Below are 8,264 nucleotides of genomic sequence, written 5' to 3'. Positions count from 1 at the left end.
TGTGCATAGTGTAGATGATGCGTATTAATTGCATCCTCTGTGAACTAGCATTCTAGCAAGGCTGCTCCAAAATATTATTAAGGGCACTGCAGCATATTGCAGAATGTGTTGGCGATGCCAAAAACATAGGGAAAACAGTAGCGGCAAAAACATAAGACAGCTGCCAAACACTGATTTTCTTTAAAGGTGGGATAGGAAGATACTGGGGCTTTTTAAGAATGAGGAAAAAATGTTTATTTTTTTTTTACATGTCTAAGGAGGATAAACATAGTGGTTGAAATGTGTTTAATGTATGCACATTCTGACTGTAATTGTGCTTAGGGGAACACATTTGACAAGAAACCAATAGTAATATATCAGTGTCTGTCTAGGAGCATCTTAGTTGTTACCACACAGCAACTCATGAGCTGTTGGATCTTTACAGTCACTGTCAACAGAGATTTTATTTCTGTCCACCAAAACCACGAGTCTGTGCCACTGGAAATTTGAAGAAAACAAGAAAAAAAACACCAACATGAGCTGCAACACATCATAGGTAGCTCAGAAAAGAGGTATATAAAATCCTAGCTTCACTTTGACTATTGCCATATGATAGATTTCAGGAAGTTTGTTAGTGAATGCAAACGTTAGAAAATTTAAAATGTGGGAAGTGCATTTCAAAAGGACTTTACATATGATTTGATTGGGTCACCAGTCATAGAAAATGTGCAGAAGATTGTGAAAACTGTTGAAATGTTAGAATTCAAAAACTGAATGAAGCAGAATTCTGTCAGAGTACTTGGAGCTGAGGAACTACTCAATTACTTGTGGTATCAACAGTGAAATAAACTACAGAATTCCCATGGAGATAAATGGACCAGTAATAAGTCCCTCTATGAATGTGAAATACTACTAAGAAAGATTTAAGTAGCTCTTCTCCATTGATTCAAATAGTGTCTGGAACAATCAAGATTCAGAAATTAATTATTTCTGACTGGAGGTAGCTCTGAAGCATTCATGTTTTTAATACTTTTCAGTTAACAGGAGGCTGACCATTAAAGAACAGAAATTTGAGGAAAATTTTACTCCATACAGAAATGAAAAATATGAGTGATATCTTTTTAAATTGAGAATAAAATCGAAAAATGGAAGCATAAGCACTTGCGACTGATTTAAGAGCTTTCATTCAGCTTCGCTTAGCAAACAGTTCAGGTGCTTCAAGATGTTACTGATGGCCAGCTGTTAGCTATGGGCTCTTTGTAAGAGGTTATCACTCTTTAGCAGAACTGACAGCAGGAAATGTATGTCCATGCACAAACTACTTCAGTACACAGCTTTATTCAAAACCATCTTCACTGGTGATTTAAAGTTGGTTGTCAAAGTCTTAAATCCACTAAGACAGCCTTAAACATTTAAAAGGAATGTTTGTGCATTGGGGAAGGGAAGTTCAGGGGCTGAATCACAGGGCTGAGGGGCTGAGTGAAGGGGTAACTGTGAGAAAACCTGCAATTATTTATGATGTAAGACTTAATGCTCTTACAGAGGCTATCTTGGAAAGGAGAAGAGCACTGGAGTGTGTCATTCAAGGACTTTGGAAGATCTCAGTGAGTTTCAGAACACAGATAAGAAAATCAAACTGCCTTCCTTTGACTAATCTCCTACACCAACCACCTCAAATTTCTAGGGGAATACTCTTCATCTTGAAATATAAACTGCTTTGGAACAGGACGGAGCTGCTGCTCTGCAGAAGCAGATGAAATGGCTTACAGCATGGGTGCAGTTTCCTGACCAGAGTACAAGCATAGTAGAAAAGAGGGTAGTTTCTTTCATTTCTGTATAGGTCCTAAACAATTAAACCTGTAAAGTGAGAACATTTTCTTCCAGACCAGGATATACATGTCTGTAGAGAAGATTTGTAAATATTTTTCTGCATTTCGTAAGAAGAAAAACAAAACACGTGTTTGACAATCTCCTCCCTACTGGAAAACACTGAAGATCACTGTTTCAGTTGTTTTTAACAGATGTTTCATGTGAATATACACCTTTCTCACAATCTAGAGGCTATTAAATTATATGCAGATGAAATTTTGATGTGAGAAAAGCACAGGTTGTCATGTGACTCCTGGGTGCTCTGGAAAGAGTTAGAGCTTCTGGAATAAAGAAAAAATGTAAATTTCAGATCATGAAAATAGCATACCTCATTAAGAAGATAACCCTATCATGCGTACAGGGAAATGAAAGTACAGCTGAGGCCATCGCTTGCCTTAACAAGCCAGAAGCAATGTTTTTTTTTCACGTTTCTCAAAACTGTATGTTCAAAATTAGAGATCGCTACAAATGCAGCATGTTGATGAGAACAGAGAGAGGGAAGTTTGGCTTTAGTAATTAGACGTTGAAAGTTCTTGTCTTTATTAGTCATAAGGTTATTTGTGACATGTGGATGGAAGCTAACCATAAATCACTTCTTGTCATTGCCAGAAACACTTCACAAACACCCTTTCTACACCTTGGAGAACAAATATGTATGTATTTTAGCTATATGATTTAAGATCGAATTGATGTCTTGGAAACTATTTATTGATTGGTATGTTCTTAATAGCAGAGCTCTGTAACTGGCAATTTAGTCTGGCCCAAAAATATTTTAAACATTTTGAAATGCATCACCAGATATTTAGTCCTGTGATCTGCTTCTGCATGTATAGGACACAAGAGATAATAGAGCAAGATGGAAAAGCTTCCAGAACAGATATTGCGCAAAGAGTACTTAAAATGTTCAAATAGGGAACCTAGAAGATCTCAGAAATACTAGAGATGAAAAGGAAATATTTTTAAGTTTCTTGTGTATGCCAAACAAATAGGCCAAGTCAGATGAAAGAGCTCATATTGACACCACAGAAACTGTTGGACCCCTGGAGCAAGGTAGACTTACGTTTGTTTATGCTGGCTGAAGAAGACAAACATTTCTCTTTGTTATTTTCAATTTCCAGTGATAGCTTTTCTAGAAAATACCACTGCTAAGTAGACAATTAGGCAAAACAAATTATTTTCTGATGTAGAAAGGACTAAGCATAAGGCATAAATAAAAGTAGATAATTTGTTGAGCATAGTTGTGTAACTGCCAGTCCTTGTTATCTCAAATCTAAAGTGTTGTTAGAAAACAATATCAAAATAATAAAGTATTATAAAATGACATACACAACCAGATTGATCTGTATTTAGATTAAATTACAGCAGGGCAATGATTAAATTTAGGCTGTCATCTGTTGACATTCTCTTTGACAGGATGCTGAAGACTACTAAACCTGATGCCTGCTGTATAAAGAATGAAATAGAGCAGGATAAAAAGCCTGATATGATCTCATGACCCAAGAACTACCATCACTTCATAAACTGATGCTATACATCAGAGAATAATGGTCTCAAAAGACAATGTCATGCTTGCATGAGAATATCACTCTTTTACGTACTGTGAAAGAATGAGTGTCTCTTTTTCACAAACAGTATCACAGAATCACAGAATCACAGAATCACAGAATCACCAATGTTGGAAAAGACCTACAGGATCATCCAGTCCTATCACAAATATCACTCCTATCACAAATAGTTCTCACTAAACCACGTCCCTTGACACAAAATCCAAATGTTCTTTGAACACCTCTAGGGTCAGCGACTCCACCACCTCCCTGGGCAGCCCATTCCACTGCCTGACCACTCTTTCAGGGAAGTAGTAAGAGATCTTGCCAGAAAATGCTGAGGGCACTTTTTCTGACAAGGCATCTGACACAAATCAAAATAAGAGTTTATTGCTGAGCCTTATGAGACTGCTGTCCAGGATCAAAGGCCCTTACTAGCCTTTACTAGACTCATATGGGGCTTTCACCCACACCCTGCCCATGGCCAACCACCTGCTCACACAGGACCTCCACTGATTCTTTAAATACCAAACAGCCCAAAGGTCTCTCCAGAGGAGAGAGAGGATGTCTCTGAAGCTCAACAGCTCTCCAAGCAGCAGCAATGAATGGCAGAAATCCTCCTGCTAGCAGTAGTAATTAATCATTTTACTGCAAATCAAAATTGTAGTAGGTTGCCAATTTTCTTTTAAGTGGATATGGCTGGATGTGCTGATGTGGAGAGCGTCCTCTGAACTGTTCAAACTGATCCAAGGTGGTTTTCTAAGTCATTTCATTGTCCACAGACAGTAGTTAAAATTGTTGATTTTGTCAGAGAGCTAGCTTCATAATACATAAACGCATGCTGAATGATGCACATAGCAATGCTTTTGTTGAAAATCAAACTCACAGGTATTTCCGAAGTGAAGGAAAACAGGTGTGTGTAAGTCTTTGGGATTCTCTTTTGAATGAAATCCCTATCCATAGTTTCTACATTGCAGTTTTGTGCCAGAACGACTAAGCACTGTATGGTTAACTCATTCTCACAACTCCTGAAAGCATTCTTCTATTGTGTCTTTATAACACTGTCCTGTGGAACTATGACAGATTTTCTGTCATAAGAATTATCATGATCATTAAACTACATAATATAAGCCATAAGACTGATGAAAATTAGTCTCTAATTTAAATTAATGACTTACAATTTAACTAAATCATATCTTAAAAACAAACAAACAAAGAGATTTTCTTTAAAGTTTCCAGTATCACAGGACTTGTCAGCATATAGGGTTACTTTTGTGCTAGAAAGATGTCATAAAATCTTTTTTGTATTATTGTACTGCACAAAATCTAGTGCTTCCTTTTTTCTAAATGTTACACTGAGCCAGTATCTGCAATTATGCCATTTGTTTACGATCCTCACACGTTAAAATTTTACCTTGTTTTGGTCCGAATGTGTTTAGCTACAGTGTGGAACCGTCAGAACATGTTGCGCATTTGTGAGATCAAAGAACCATCTGTTATTCAATTTCTATTCTGCAGGCCAAAACTACCTAGCATAAATGGTAAATGCTGTGCTCCTGATCATCTGACACCGCACTGATGCAATGCAGTCTATCTCAGACACGGTAGAAGGACAGAAGGGAATAAAAGTGCACTGAAATGCAAAGAAGAATGGAGAAAAGCTTCCAGGCCCTATCTCACTTCTCCCTGAAACTTTTTCATTGAAATATTTTGTGCAGCATCAGTAAAATAAAGTAAAATTCTAGTGAAAGTGAGATATGTATGTTTTGTACCAGTTTAATATCAGCCACAAACACTGGCTTTTATAAAACAGTTGGTTACTGATTCCGGAGGGAATCTCCAAATCGTAGGATGGTTGATCTCAATCTGAGTAATCCCACAATGATAGTGTTTTGATTTGAGATGTTGTAAAGTGCATCCAAGGAACATTTAATGGCTGAATTGTCCCTGACCAAGTTCAGAAATGAGCCACTGAATCTAGAACACCTGTAATTTATACATTCAGTTCACAGTACAGCTGAAGGTAGAATAAAAGGGTTAAATTCCAGTTACAAATGTTAAATATTTAAACATCTACTTACACATGCGTTAAATAGATCATACACAGCTCTTCAAATAATATAAATTTCAGATACCTTGTACTTATAAGACTACCATCTCTTTAATATAAAGGATAAATTCAAACCATGGGGCTGGGCTGTATTTCATTTCCTCTCTCTACAGCTTTTAGTAAGATACCCAAATTCCTTCCATTTTTCACAGAACATTAAGAACATATTTTCATTACGGATTATATAGTATCAACTGGTAATGTGCCATCTTGTGATGGATCACAAAACATACTATAACCTGCAGCAAATTTCGGATGTATGAAAGAAATTCTAGTTGAACAACACACCATGAAAATCTAGGGGAAGCTGGAACTCTTTGACTACAATTAAAGCATGCAGAAAATTTGTTCCACCACCAAGTTTTCCACCACCAAGTGTTACATGTTTGACAAGGTTTATTCAGCTTGTACGGCATCATGAATACCAACTTTGTTCCTGAAATTATTGCCATATATGGATTATACAAATGCTCTGCAAATTAAGCAATCAAGGCAAAAAAAAAAAAAAAAAAAACAAAGACATAATTCACATCCCACTGTATTGCTTTCCACAGCAGGAGACTGTAGTTTCTTGATGTCCAAATCAGTATTTACTGAATGGATGCAGTGCCAATCGCTCTGATAAATCTCAGAAAAGTCTTCCATCAATGGGACAGTTTCTTGAGTTGCTTTGCCACTACCAGCAAGGCACAGAGTTCCTAGCTTTGCTCATAGAGCCTGATGCCAATGGATAGTTTCCTCCTCTGTGCATTCAGTTCCTTGGCTTTTGCTAAGAATCCAGAAGAGTCCTCCTAGGGACAGCTGTGGTCTTGTAATTTCATAATTTTGTCCTCAGGGCTTTCACTAAAACTTATTTCAAATCAGCAATTAGAGTCATTTCTGTCAGAGTGACTCAGGCCAGAGTCCCTACATGAAAGGTGAAATATTATTAACTAGCTCAGTGGCAGTAGGTTTCTGAGCATTCTGGATATCACTAAGTCACTTTATTGCTGATATTGTGTGTCATGTTACTGGAGAAGTAAAAAGATCCATTTTAAGTAGTTGGCATCTGAATGTATTGCGACAACAGTGTGTTTCTCTCAGCAAGCTTTATGTACATCTAATACCCTCACAAAGTCACGTTTGATGACTTGTATACATCAATGTTACAGTAGTTGGGGGAAAAAATAACTGTAGGCCAGTTTCACGGCCAGATTAATTTTAACTGCAGCCTTGAATTTTTACTGCTCTTTGATGATGGAGGACCATAATAATCCGTCACAAGTACCGTCAGATGTCACTATCGCTGTATGTAGAGTACTGGATTGAATTTGGTACAGTGGCTGTTATTGCTAGCATGAAACAGGCTTACTGCTTCATTATTAAGAAGCAAGGAAAGAGCAGCATGTACCTGACCTTTGAACACATAGGTGCTTTGAAAGGACACATTCATTTTCAGATTTTCTTTAGGCTGGCCCCCTCATCCAGAGCTCCTACTGCTAGTAATGGTTATTTTTAGACAATTTTTTGCCATATAAACTTATACATTGTAGAGTACATACGTAACTTGGTGGTTAGAAATCACCTGAGTACACTGTCACTGCATCAGGACAGAAAGACTGGCATCTTATCAGGAAATACAGTGATTTTAGGACATTTGATCTAGAGAAATGCTGAAGAATAGCACAATCAAAACCAATGTGTTGTAGTGCTGCTGAAAATTTGGCCCTCTATTTCTGCAGTTGACACATTTAGCATGTTGATAGCCCCAAATATATTGCCAGTTTCTTCACACTTTTTATTATGCAGGCCACACCTTTAACTCAGGAGTAGTATAACATATCCTGGCTCTGAGAGGGGCACTCTAATCATTGCATCATCAGTTTTTTCGGTTCTTTTTTTTTTTCTTGATTCTTTCTGTCATAGTCAGTGGAGGTAGACCCATGTTCTATAGTTCCTTAACTTAGGAAAACAACAATAACAGAGACGGAGTTAGACTCAGTTCTTTTCTATATGTTGACACTTCTCTCAGTATCATACAGCCACCAACAGTGCTGCAAATGGTGCACACTGCCTATGCCCACGACGTGCATCTTCACAAAGGACATTATGGACATATCAGTCTTCGTTTCCTCGCAGCACCCCTTCTGAGATATTTTTATGATGGAATGGGAAGTACTGATGGAGACAACTATGACAACTCAGAGTCAAGTTTGCACACTTTCTTTCCTTTTATCTAATAGAATTACATTTTTCTTTTTCTTTTTTACAGAGGTTTCTGTAGTTCCCTGTACTGTTCTTCATTCCATCTAGTATCTCCCCTGCAGCTGCTCACCAGACCTACAGAATTCTTTTGAGACACAGCATCTGAGTATTCTACACAGGCAGGAATTCAGTAACTGCAGTAGCTGTGTGAATAGTGATCAGAACAAGGTATTCTAAGAAAGGCAGATGCTGTAGATAATGAAAGCCACTGGGTCTTGTAGGTATCTGTTATCCAGAAATGCTGCTTTGCCAGGTCAGACTGGACAGTTGTTGACAGAACAGTCAATAATCCCAGGAGTGGACTAAGCATTGCCAAAAAGGTGTTGATTATGATAGGGATATGTCCTGACTTCTATTTTTGAGTCTATAAATACTTTTTGAGTACTCTTCTATATTTTATGAGCATTATTAGGCCAGTGAGGTTGTGTCACTGTCATGACCACTGACTGCTCAGAGAAAGTAAGTAAAACCCATATCTTTAGAGAGACAGGACTTATGAAAAAATGATATGATTTTTT

The sequence above is a fragment of the Tetrao urogallus genome (genome assembly GCF_951394365.1).
Source record: "Tetrao urogallus genome assembly, chromosome: 1".
Classification (NCBI taxonomy): domain Eukaryota; kingdom Metazoa; phylum Chordata; class Aves; order Galliformes; family Phasianidae; genus Tetrao; species Tetrao urogallus.
The sequence above is the reverse complement of the archived record's forward strand: the minus strand, read 5'-3'. Positions refer to the sequence as shown.